The sequence below is a fragment of the Sus scrofa genome, chromosome 6 (assembly GCF_054392235.1).
Source record: "Sus scrofa isolate SSC_HxYL_T2T_F1_AM1 chromosome 6, Sscrofa_HxYL_maternal_Yorkshire_Landrace_v2.0, whole genome shotgun sequence".
NCBI lineage: Eukaryota > Metazoa > Chordata > Mammalia > Artiodactyla > Suidae > Sus > Sus scrofa.
This window is the reverse complement of record NC_139388.1, coordinates 88787561-88801053: the sequence shown is the minus strand read 5'-3', so window position 1 is coordinate 88801053 and position 13493 is coordinate 88787561. Positions and strand designations below refer to the sequence as shown.

The 13493-nt window shown below is 48.4% G+C and overlaps 1 long non-coding RNA gene across 1 annotated transcript in view; it reads right to left on the bottom strand.

Annotated features, from left to right (window-relative positions):
• Window positions 1–2201: 2201 nt before the first annotated feature.
• Window positions 2202–13493, bottom strand: part of LOC146402622 (uncharacterized) — a 33200-nt gene continuing 21908 nt past the window's right edge. Inside the window, exons 3-4 of the long non-coding RNA XR_014807373.1 lie at window positions 3966–6480; window positions 2202–3900 (exon numbers count right to left, since the gene is read on the bottom strand). This is a non-coding gene — a long non-coding RNA (uncharacterized LOC146402622). The remainder of the gene's footprint in view (window positions 3901–3965; window positions 6481–13493) is intronic.

Genomic DNA, 13493 nt, shown 5'->3' with positions numbered 1-13493 from the left:
CCCACTTGTACTTCTCACAAGCGTCCTATACTAATAAATTCTTTCCACACCTGTCTGCCTCTCACTGAATCCTTTCTGAGCCAAGACATAAGAAACGACACTTTCCTGAGTCCCAAGACACATTCTGCAGGTTTCATTCCCACTACCCTCTGCTGTGATTGGCTTGGGGTAGGCATGTGACCCTGTTCTGGCCAATGAGATGGAAGGGGAAGTTGGGCTGGGGGCTTTGAGGAGGATTTCCCTCTCTAATAAAAGGAGACAGAGCCATTTGAGGGCAAGCTCTGCCTCAGTGTTCTTTTTGGAGATGCTCTCTGTGGCAAAGCAACGCAACCATTAAAAAATAGGGGCTCCAGAGTTAAGGTTAAAGGCATGGCTGGGCTCTGATTAGCTCTGCAGTCTCCAGAGAGTTACTTGATCTTCTTGCCTCATCTGTACATGAAAACAATAATGGTACCTTCCTTATAGGATTGTTGTGAAAATCAAATGAGTGACTACACCTGAAATGTTTACACAGCTCTGGCATATGGTCACCAGTTGATACATGGTCACTGTTGTTATTTTTATCTGTGGATATGATACTTACCACTGTAGCCATCTTTCAGCCATGAAGGAGGAAACTTTGACACAGTAAATGAGAAGGTGGAAAGAAGAAAGGAGGAATTATTTTTTCTTTTTTCTTTCTTTTTTTTTTTTTTTTTTTTTTTTGCTTTTTAGGGCCACGCCCACAGCATATGGAAGTTCCCAGGCTAGGGGTTGAATCGGAGCTATAGCAGCTGGCCTACGCCACAGCCCCAGCAATGCAGGATCCAAGCCACATCTGTGACGTACACCACAGCTCACAGCAACACCAGATCCTCGACCACTGAGCAAGGCCAAGGATCGAACCTGCATCCTCATGGATACTAGTCGAATTGTTTCCACTGCGTCACAATGGGAATTCCCAAGGAGTATTGATTCAGAAACAAGACCTCTTTTTTTGTTTGTTTTTGTTTTATATATATATATATTTTTTGGCCTCACCTGTGGTATGCAGAAGTTCCCACTCAGACCAGGCATCAAACTGCCACAGCAGTAACAATACCAGATCCTTAACCACTAGGCCACCAGGAAACTCCTCAAGACCTCTTAAGGTAATAAAACTCCCAGCACTTTAGGCAACATTTAGAAGAGTGTTTTGTTCCTTGCAGCCTAAAGCATCCTAACCAATTCATACATGTCCATTATTGATTTACAATGAGAAATAAAACCACCTAATCTATAGGACAATCATTTTTTTTTTTTTGTCTCTTTTTTTCTCTTTAGGGCCAAACCTGCAGCACATGGAGGTTCCCAGGCTAGAGGTCGAATCAGAGTTGTAGCTGCTGGCCTACACCACAGCAACTTGGGATCCAAGCCACGTCTGTGACCTATACCACAGCTCACGGCAACACCAGATCCTTAACCCACTGAACGAGGCCAGGGATTGAACCCACGTCCTCATGGATGCTAGTCGGGTTCGTTAACTGTTGAGCCAGGACTGAAACTCATTTATTGATGAGAATACTCACCCTGGAGACAGACAATGGTGGTACCTGGGAGTTATTCTCAGGTACTTATTTTGCCTTCTTTCTTTAATAAAAAGAACTGTCATATTTTAGCTGGGCACATGCTGCCTAGCTAGAAACTACATTTCCCAGTCTCCCTTACAACTTGGTGAAGCCATAAGACCAAGTTCTATCCAAAGGAATATGAATAGAAATGATGCATACCACTTTTGGACTTTGCCCTTAAAATGATTGAGCATGGAGTTCCCATTAAGAACCTAACTAGTATCTATGAGGATGTGGGTTCAATCTCTGGCCTCGCTCAGTGGGTTGGGGATCCAGTGTTGCTCTGAGCTGTGGTGTAGATCACAGATGCAGCTCCGATCTGGCATTGCTGTGGCTGTGGTATAGGCAGGCAGCTGCAGCTCCAATTCGACCCCTAGCCTGGGAAGTTCCCTATGCTATGGGTTTGGCCCTAAAAAGACCAAAAAAAGGGGGGGGGGATTGGATATGGCCCTCCTCTTGTTCTTCTCTTTCTTGCTGGTGGGAAATAATAAGATCTGGAACAGCCTCCTTGGATCCAGAAATGGAAGAGCCATTTTGAGAGTGATCAGAGTTGCCCTACCAGACCTGAACCACCTGCTTCTGACCTCTTACATATAAGAAAAAAAGATTATCTTGTTTAAATTACTGTATTTTTTTATTGCTTCACTACAGCAGACATACATGAGGCTACAGAATATCATGCAGAAATAGTACTGTGACCCCTATGTATCAGTTAGCTATAGCTGCATAACAAAACATCCAAAATTTAGGACTTAGAACAGTAACAATATATGATTTTTCATGATTCTGTGGGTTATGATTTTTCAGCTGCATTGTTCTGCTGATTTTTCCAGGGCTTGCTTGTGAAGCTGCATTCACTTGGAGGAACGGCTGAGAGCTGAGTTCAGTTGGGACAGTGGGGTTAGCTGGGTCTCCTTCCATTCTATCCTCAAGGAAGATAGTCCAAGCTAGGTTTCCTCGTGTGGTGGTTCCATGAGAGTTCCAAGAGAAAGCCGCTATTTGCATCCTGGTTGCTGATACTCTACTGGTCAAAACAAGTCACATAACCAAGCCCGGAGTCATTGTGGGAGGGTATAGATACCAGAGGCTTGATTCATTGGGCCATTTGGGTAACAATCCATCCACTTTACCCTATTATGTCCCATGAATTCTGGAACCTCTTAAGGATAATTAGAAATCCTAGTGCTGTGCTCATTAGGCCTATCTGCACAGGGATTAATAACCCCTTAAGATTGGTGACAATTGAGGAATTCCCTTGTGGCACAGTAGGGTAAGTATCCAGCATTGTCACTGCAGGAGCTCAGGTTGCCGCTGTGGCACCAGTTTGATTGCCAGCCCAGGAACTTCTACATGCCTCGGGAACAGCCAAAAAAAAATTTTTTTAATTAAAAGTTAAAAAAAATTTAGTGACAATTGAAATTCATCTTCTCATTCGGTTATTCATCACCTAGCTCCAAAAAAGTGTTTTGGGGATTCCATTGTGGCTCAGTGAGTTAAGAATCTGACTAGTATCCATGAGGATGCAGGTTTGATCCCTGGCGTTGCTCAGTGGGTTAAGGGTAGGTCGCAGATGTGGCTTGGCTATGGTCATGGATGTGGCCGTGGCTGTGGTGTAGGCTGGCACTTGCAGCTGTTATTCAACCACTAGCCTGGGAACTTCCATATGCTGCAGGTGCAGCCCTGAGAAGAAAAGAAAAAAAGTGTTTTGGGTTGTTTATATATTTTAAATGATTGCATTAAATTACAAATGAGTATTGGTGAGAATCAGAACAGAAGGAAAACGAAGGTAGGAAGAAAACAAAAGATGATGGGGGGGTAAGGTCAGAACAAAAGATAAAGATATGTGTCTTAGAGTTCCATGCTCTTGCTGGGAGGGGGCCTGAGGGTTGCTGGAGAGGGTCAGGGGTAGCAGGGGATGGGGAAAGGGAAGATATGGCCTCCCATTGAGCTCTGGCGTTTTGTGGGACCCAGGGGAGCTGGGATGAGGCTTCAGCTGAGATACTCCAAGGTGGTGCTTCTCAAACTTACTGATCATTAACATCACCCGGGGAGTGATACAGATTCAGAGGCCCAATCCCTAGAACCTGGATTCTTAACAAGCTTCCCAAGGGATTCTGAAGTAGGTGATCTTTAAGCCGCATTTTAAATGGAATTTGAGGAGTTCCCGTTGTGGTGCAGTGGGAACAAATTTGACTAGGAACCATGAGGTTGCAGGTTTGATCTCTGGCCTCAATCAATGGGTTAAGGATCCAGCACTGCCGTGAGCTGTGGTGTAGGTTGCAGACACAGCTCCAATCTAGCATTGCTGTGGCTGTGGCATAGGCTGGCAGCTGTAGCTCAGATTAGACCCCTAGCCTGGGAACCTCCCTATGCCACAGGTGTGGCCCTAAAAAGCAAAATAAATAAATAAATAAAGGGAATCTGAAGCCCATAAGCAGGTGCCAGGTTCTGGGCAGGATATTCGGAGGGAAGAATAAGCAAGAAGAAAGCTTGGAGAAGTGAGTGGCTCTCAGAGTCCCAAAGATTCTAGAAAGAGATGTAGTGCAGTCTTGGAGCTGCCTAATATTTCAGATACTTTATTTTGGCACAGGACAAAACTTCTTCCTGAATAGATATCTCCTGGTGAGACTCTCAGCCCTCAGCTCTAGGACCTGCCCCACCATAGAGCACCATGCCTAGGAGCGCCACCCCCCCAGCTTCCCCAGCCATTGTTGACTGGACCAGGGGTGGGCACCTGACTCGAGCTGCACCACACAGATTCTCTCTGCCAGAAAACTGGAGCAGAAGCAAAGGTCTTTGGTACCATGGCCATTGATAGTTGTGCAGCTCAGTGACAGTCCATGAACATCCACTGTTAATGTCTACAGGCTGGCCTGGCCCCAGCCCTTCCTAGATCCTGCCTCTTCAGTGTCCCTCCAGCTTGTGATATAACCTGGCATCCTTCCACTAAATTCTACTGGCTGAGTTGAATTCTGTCCCTGGCCTTCAAAAGCACTTTAACTGCTGCAGTCTGGCAAAGGGAGATGGGATCCGAGTTAGTGGATCTGAGGTTGTTGCTATAATCCCAAACTGGGCTGTCCCTAAGAAATGGGCCCATCTAGTCAGTTTCTGGGGGAAACCATGAGATGCCAAGGGGCAACACTGTTTTGGGAAGAGCTGGGGCAGGCTGGGAAAGACACTTAGTGCTGCAGCTGGAACTTGATGCTGAGTTGCAGAGAGTAGGAGCTCAATGACAAGCAAAGGAGGGGGCCAGCTGCAGAGTAGTGGGCGGGGCCTGCCCTGGCCATCATCTTCATCCCTCTTCAGACAGAGCCCACCATGGGATGGAAGAGATGCTTAAGATCACTTAAGTAGTTCTTCGAGGCAAGAAAACCTCAATGTATTAGGTTCATATTTCTGAAGATTTACCTGAAGGCTGGTGTAGTATCCAGCCTCCAAGAGGGCCCCCAGCTATTCCCACCTCCTAATGGTCAGGTCCTTGTGTAGCCCCTTCCCACATTAAATAGGGCTGACCTGGAGTTCCTGCTGTGGCATAGTGGGTTGAGGATCTGGCATTGCTGCAGCTGGGGCTCAGATTTGATCCATGGCCCAGGAACTTCCATATACCATGGGTATTGCCATTACAAAAAAATAAAATAAAATAAAATAGGGTTGACTTAGGTGACCAATAGGATAGGGCAGGAGAGATCATGTGTGATTTAGGCTAGTCCTTCAAAGACATCATGGCTTCAGCCTCACTTTCCCGGATTGGATCACTTACTCTGGGAGAAGCTAGCTGCCGTGTTGCGAAGACAGCCAAGCCCCCTAAGAAATGGCCCATGAGGAAACCAGACGTTCTAGCAGTTTCGCAGAACATATCTAGGAAATGAAATCTTGCCTTCATAAAATGCCCAGGGACCCTTCCTGAAGGAATAACTCAAGGATGTCCCAATTTTTTACAGCAAAGTCCAGGGCATGGGTTCAAGCTGTCCTGGACGCTGAGTCAGGCTACAAGCTTCTCCGGAAAGAAGGAGGACTCAAGGTTGTGCTAATAGTGTGGAGACTTCTCCCGGCCTGTCTGGGCCCACAAGTCACCTCAGGGAGAGGCAGGCCTCTGAAGGCTTCATGAGTCTTCTTCCCATTTTTTCCCGTTAATTCTGCACGTACGTCCCACGCCACCAGCTCTCCATCATTCCCACCACATCTCGCAGCCTGCAGGGCCAAGATGCTCGGAGACCAGGGCCTTTTCCCTCAGGATCCAGCCCCAAGGAGGCCCCCTCTTTTCTCTCAGCACTGCCTCTTTTGCGAAATTCCTGAGGGGCTCAGCAGCAGCATCGCGGTGACCTCTGTCCTGCTGGTGTTACATTCATGCTGTGGGAGAAGGGGCCCTCCCCCAACTCACTCCCCACTTCGCACCATGGGAGGAAGATTTTCTTCCATAATACGGGACCCAGCCTACAGGGCAGGGCCAAGGAGCCAGGGCAGGACCCTCCTGGAGACCGCTGCCCAGTCCTCGGTGGGACAGATGAGCCCTCTGGTGGCCCCACGCCACAGCCCCCACCACCACTCTCGCACCACAGCGCAGACCCTCGGGACCCCACCCATGCAGCCCCATCCCTGGGCCGGCTGCTCCTTCCCCAGAGCAAGGGTCTCAGTCGAGGAGAGAAGTGAAGTTCCTCCGGAGCTCCTTGTCTGCTGAGTTTGTAGTTATCCCCATGACATTTTGGAAAATTTTATGACTCCTGGGAAGGACCGAGGCTGCAGGCCTTAGGGAGTACAAGCTTCTAGGAAGGCCAGGGTAATAGTGAGGTCTGGGGTGGCATCTCAGCCATCCTTGGGCCTCAAGGGTTGGGGGCACAGTCTTCCCGCACAGCCAGGACAGTCCCAGAAGCAGGGGAGTCTGCTTTCTCACCTGGAAAATGAGAACGATAAGATTTTTTTTTTTTTTTTTTTTGTCTTTTTAGGGCCACACCCATGGCACATGGAGGTTCCCAGGCTAGGGGTCGAATTGGAGCTACAGCTACCAGCCTACGCCACAGCCGCAGCAACACCAGATCCGAGCCACACCACAGCTCACGGCAATGCCAGATCCTTAACCCACTGAGCAAGGCCAGGGATAGAACTCGAGTCCTCATGGGTACTAGTTGGGTTTGTTACCTCAGAGCCATGACAGGAACTTCCGCAAACAATAATATCTCAAAGGAGATTATAGAAGTAAAGCTTTTTTTTTTTTTAGGGCTGCACTCGCTACATGTGGAGGTTCCCAGGCGAGGGGTCAAATCGGAGCTGCAGCTGCCAGCCTATGCCACAGCTACAGCAACACAGGATCCAAGCCACATCTGTGACCTACACCACAGCTCACAGCAACACTGGATCCTTAACCCACTGAGAGAGGCCAGGGATTGAACCCACGACCTCATGGTTCCTAGTCAGATGCATTTCTGATGGCGCCACAACAGGAACTCCATAAATCTTGTCTTCAAGCTCTGAGGAGGTGAATTTTCCAAGGGGAGTGGACACACGAGCAGGCAGGGCAGGGGTGGAGTGGAGGGATGCTGAGTGTTCAAAATTCCAGGTGGCTCTGAGTCCTGGCAGCAAAGCCAGGCAAGCAAAAACAAGCAGAGACAAGGACTGATTCTCTGGAGAATCTCAGCAACACGATTTGTGGGCCTGACTGCGGGTTCGTCGAATGAAAAGATGACTGAACCAGCGAATGAATGAATTCACAGGGCTTGTCGAGCTCACCCAGAAAGAGCCCTGTGAAATTCTTAAATCATGAAACCTGATTCCCAAGGGCCAGCAGTGTGGAAAACTGGGAGCCAGTTCCTAGCCCCGAATTCCTCAGGGTGCTGCTGAGGATGTGCCTCAGCGCCACCTGCTGGCGGGCACTGGCGGGCCCGCTCCTGCTGGAATTGGAAGCCTGTCACCAGCACGTGGAAGGGGATGGCGGAAGCATGCAGACCAGGCTCTCTCTAGGTGACCTGCTCCTTCAGGAACAGCTGCTACCTGATTTTTCCTGATTCTTCTGAGGGTCAATCTAGAAAACGTAGAAAAACCTTGGAAAATACAAAAGAGATTCATGGAGGTCCTTTCAGAGGAAGGCTGAGCGTCCTCTGATGATGATCTGATCCTTTGGGGGTGTGTATGGCTGCCTGTCTTTGACTTTTTGTAGGGCTAGAAGTAATTTGTAGAAAACAGATATAATGCAAAGGATTCCTGCCTATATCAAGAAAATGAACCTTATTCACAACTATGCAAAGGACTTTTGGTTGTCCAGTAGAAAACACAAGTACATGTAAGTCAAATTTTCATTTGAACTACTTTTAACATCTTGCTATTTCCTTGTCAATTAAAGAGTTAAAGGAAATCTTTGACACACGTTCATTTTTAAAAATCTGTATGAGGGCCATGATTTTACCTTTTTGAAAATTATGCTGGAGTAAATTATTTTTTTCTTCTTCTTTTCTTGACATATGGAGTTCCTGGGCCAGGGATCAGATCCGAGCTGTAGCTACAACCTACTCCATAGCTGCAGCAGTAGGATCCTTTAACCTACTGTGCCGGGCCGGGGATCAGGCCTACATTCTGATGTTGTAGAAATGCAGCCAATCTTGTTGCGCCACAGCAGCAGTTTCTAGAATAAATTCTTAGTCCTCTAGGAATCTACAAAGTCTCTCAGACCTTCCTTTCCTTCGTGCCCCTAACCTGTTCAGGTGACACCAGCAACTGCATCCTCTGGGTCCCCACTGTGCCCAACACTTACTTCAGGACAAAGTGCCCTGTGTGCTTCTCTGCCAGCCTCCCCCTCCAGATTGTCTGCTCCCCAGGGCAGGAACCAGGTCTGATTCTCACTGGATGTGCAGATCGTGGCAGATGCTGTTGGAGGAATTTATGAACACTCTTTTTTTTTTTTTTTTTTTTTTTGGCCTTCGTCTTTTTAGGGCCATACCCACGGTATATGGAAGTTCCCAGGCTAGGGGTCTAATTGGAGCTACAGCCTCTGGCCTACACCACCGCCACAGCAACACAGGACCCCGAGCTGCGTCTGTGGCATACACCGCAGCTCACAGCAACACTAGATCCTTAACCCACCGTGCAAGGCCAGCGATCAAACCTGCATCCTCATGGATATTAGTCGGGTTTGTTAACCACTGAGCCACAACAGAAACTCCAATTTATGAATATTCTTTTTTTTTTTTCTTTTGTCTTTTCTAGGGCTGCACCTGCGGCATATGGAGGTTCCCAGGCTAGGGGTCTAATTGAAGCTGTAGCCACCGGCCTACGCCATAGCCACAGCCACACCACATCCCAGCCACATCTTCTACCTACACCGCACTTCACAGCAACGTCAGATCCTTAACCCACTGATCCAGGCCAGGGATCGAACCCACAACCTTAGGGTTCCTAGTCGGATTTGTTAGTCACTGAGCCAGGATGAGAACTCCTACATTAGCTATTTTTAACGGCGCCACGACAGGAACTCCTCCAATTTATGAATGTTCTTAATGTGGACCACACTCCACTGCTGGTGAGGGAGCTTTGGATCCTGGGAGGGCAATTCATGCACGTTACCTAACACTTCTCGGCCTCAGTTTCCACATCTGTACAATGAGGATAATATTTCCTATGTGCTGAAAACACAGATGGGAAGGAAATCTTAAGTAACTCCTGCATGTTTTCCCTTTGCCTCTTCTAGTTTCTATTCTCACCCCACCTTCGGAATACGACGAACAGGAACAGGGTCATTTCCTCTGGCTCCCCACCCTGCAAGGCCCACAGGAAGTGTTCAGTTAAGTGTCTTCCTTCTACCCCCACATCCTGGCCTGGTTCCTGAATGAAGCAGGGCAGGGAAAATGGTCTCGGGGCCAGGGCACCCATCATGGGTCGTCAAGGAGTGGAGCCTATTTAGCAGAAGCCTTGGGCTTCAATTCTGGGGAGCTGAGAGAAAAGGGGGTGGGGGACCGTGGACCTGAACACCGAAAAGGAAACCCCAAGAGAAAAACTTAAAGGGGGTAGTTTCTGTCGTGGTGCAGCAGAAACGACTCTGACTAGTATCCATGAGGATGTGGGATCCCTGGCCTCGCACAGATACGGCATTGCCGTGAGCTGTGGTGTAAGTCACAGATGCGGCTCAGATCCCTTGTTGCTATGGCCGCGGCGGTGGCCAGCAGCTATAACTCCGATTTGATCCCTAGCCTCGAAACTTCCATTTGCCACGGGGGAGGCCCTCCAAAAAAGCAAAAAAGGAAAGAAAGAAAAAAGAAAAAGGGAGAGAGGCTGAAAGAGGCTCCATGTTCAGATCCCAGCCCCGATGCATCCCAAGCCATAGGAGCCCACCTGTTTTTCTGGTCCCTACTTCCCTGAACAGCTTCTTCCGGGGTTGGAGGGAGGGGCGGGGTGTGGGCGGAATGACTTCCAAATAACTGGGATTCGGGCACCACCTCGTGGCCATTCATGAAACTGCCCACTCAGGCTGAGGGGAGCCCAGAGGTCTAAGAGTAGAGGGAGCCAAGCCAGCCCTCCTCCAAATGTCCAGGCCTCCTTTGCATTTATTGAGCACTAACTGTATTCCAGACTCTGTGCTCAGCATTCTCAGGTCTTTACCACATTTAATTCTTGAAACAGTCTTAAAAGGCAGGTAATACGTAATACCATTTTACAAATCAGTCACAGGAGTTCCTGTTGCGGCCCAGCGTGTTAAGAATCCGACTAGTGGAGTTCCCGTCGTGGCTCAGTGGTTAAAGAATCCGACTAGGAACCATGTGGTTGTGGGTTCGATCCCTGGCCTTGCTCAGTGGGTTAAGGATCCGGCGTTGCCATGAGCTGTGGTGTAGGTTGCAGACGCGGCTCCAATCTAGCATTGCTGTGGCTCTGGCGTTAGGCCAGTGGCTACAGCTCCGATTGGACTCCTAGCCTGGGAACCTCCATATGCTGTGGGAGCAGCCCTAGAAAAGGCAAAAAGACAAAAAAAAAAAAAAAAAAAAAAAAGAATCCGACTAGTATATATGAGGATGCAGGTTCGATCCCTGGCCTCACTCAGTGGGTTAAGGATCCAGCGTTGGCTTAAAAAGAAAAAAAAAATGCAGAAAGAAACTGAGGCAGAAGCTGAGGCAGAGAGAGGTGAAGGAGTTTTCCTGAGGCTGTGCAGCTACTAAGTGGACCAGAAGAGCTTCTCTCTGTACAGGAGAGCAGCAAAGCAGTCGGTCCTGCCTCTTAGCAGCTGGTTGGCCTTAGGGCCTTTCAGCTTTTTTTTTTTTTTTTTTAGGACCATATCCATGGTATAAAAACAGCCCTTAGCAGCTTCCTACTGATGGGAATAACATGCCAATTCTTTTTTTTGCTTTTTAGAGCTGCACCCATGGCATATGGAAGTCCTCAGGCTAGGGGTCAAATCGGAGCTGTAACTGCCGCCCTACACCGCAGCCGCAGTAATGCCAGATCTGCCAGATCTGCGACATACACCACAGCTCATGACAACGCTGGATCCTTAACCCACTGAGCAAAGCCAGGGATCGAACCCGCATCCTCCTGGATACTAGTCAGGTTTACTACCACTGAGCCACAACAGGAACTCCAGCCTTTTAGCTTTAATTCAAATATTTTTGGTTCAACTATACATCAATAAAATTAAATATATGAATGAATGAATGAGAGTTTCTGCTGTGGCACCCTGGGTTAATGATCTGGCTCTTCTCTGTGGCATTGCTGGTTGGATCCCCAGCCTGGAGCAGCAGGTTAAGGATCTCTCATTGTGGCAGCTACAGCGTATGTTGCAGTAGCGGCTTGGATTTAATCCCAGGCCCAGGAACTTCCATATGCCACAGGGGCGGGGGGAAGAATGAGTAAATAAATTTCCTTTTTTTTTTTTTTTTGGCCGCCCCACGGTATATGGAATTCCTGGACCAGAGATTGGATCCAAGCCACAGCTGCAGCAAGGCAGGGTCCTTTAACCTACTGTGCCGGCCAGGGATTGAACCTATGCCTCTGCGGTTCCCAAACCACTGAGGTTGGATTCTTAACCCACTGCGCTACAGCAGGAACTCCTAATCTAAAAACAAACAAAAAATTGGGGGGGGGGGTCCTGCTGTGGCGCAATGGGATTGGCAGTGTCACGGGACTGCTGGGATGAAGGTTTGATCCTCAGCCCAGCACAGTAGGTCAAGGGTCAGCACCGCCACAGCTGCAGCTTAGGTCAAGATTGTGGCTCGGATCTGATCCCTAGCCTGGGAACCCCATTTGCCAAGGTGCAGCCAAAAAAAAACAAAAAAAAACCAAAAACACATTTTTTAATATGTTTTTGGTGCTGTCTCTGTGCCAGACTCTACACTGGGCACTGGGATGTCCTGTAATTCTCCATCTCAGTCCCTGTTAATCCCCTTCACAACACAGACGCTTCCTTTCCAGAGCTAAAAATTGATCTCAGAACACAGAATAGGTGCTCAGTAAACCTCTGCGAATGAACTCATAGATCAATGAATGAATACAAGATTTTTAAAAAACTGAAAACGTGTCCCTGTCCTTAAGGCGCTGACAGCCTGTTGAGGGAGGCAGATTGGCAAAGGGCAGACGTGGTTCCTGCCCCTCCACCACCACCCACCTTCCCTCGGTGTTTTGCCAGAGGGACTCACAGGAGCTTTGGGAGCCCAGAGGAGGCACCTAACCTCCCCAGCCCTGAGAAGGATGACCAGCAGCGCTGAGACCGATGCGGGAGGAAAGAGGTGGGCACTCCAGGCAGAGGCCACCTCTCCAGCAAGTGCCTGCTTAGTGGTGTGCACTGTAAATTCTAAGCCTCAAGGAGGAGGACAAAGGGAGGAAGAGGGGTCTGCAGGGGATTTGTCAGAGATGTGCCACTAAAACAAATCCCTCCTTTGACTGTGCCTCAGTTTCCTCATCCACAAAATAGGACAAGGGTGAAATGACACACGGGGCCTGGCACACCTTTAGGTCTCTGTAATGGGTTACTCACCACCCCAGATGCACTTCGAGGGTATGGCTACCAGGGGCAGTTGCTGGGCCCCAGAGACCACTGGGGAGTGGTCTGAGACTCAGAGCTGGAGGGGCTCACAGGCCCCATCGGGTTTTAAGTTAGCACCTCTCAGATGGCAGCACCAGGAAATCCCTTGGGGTCCAAATATCCACCCCCCAGAAGGCAGCAAAGATTCATCCTCTAATCATGGGTATCAGGTCAAGGAACTGGGATAGACCTCACAGAAAGGGCGACAGATAGAGATCTTTGATGTAACTAGTAGTTCATTCTTGTTTATTAAGTTCCTACTATGGTCCAGCAGCCCTGGCAATGCAGTAGACAATAAATATGTATATATATATATACACATGTATACATATATATAATAAACAGATACATATACAATAAACATACATCTACAATAAACTATATATATGGGGTGTGTGTGTGTGTGTGTGTGGTGATGAGTTGAAAAGTTCTTCTGGGGAGAAAAATGAAGACGCAACAGGGAATAGAGCCTGTGGGAATGGTTTGCAATTGTAAATAGGATGGCGCAGGAAGACCTCTTGAGAAGGGAGACCAGAAGATGCGACGTGAGTAATTCACGAGAATATCTGAGGAAGGAGGGTCCCAGGCAGAGGGGACAGCAAGGGTAAATGTTCTGGGACAAGACTGTACCTGCCTTGATTCAAGGAGCCAGAGAGGGGGCTGAGCGGCAGGGAGGGAGGCCAGATGAATAGGAACTTACAGGCCACCGAGATGCCCAAATGAGGATGTAGCATGCAGTGACAAAGGTACACGATGGGAGAGAAGCACAGACCTCTCATTAGGCAAATCTAAACTTGTGTCTCATTACCCGACCACACCTCCCACAGTGCGCTATGAATTAATATTTTCTATAAATCCTGTAATTATCTTGTGAATAGCACAATTATATTGCATTGTATTCTCTGTGTTCA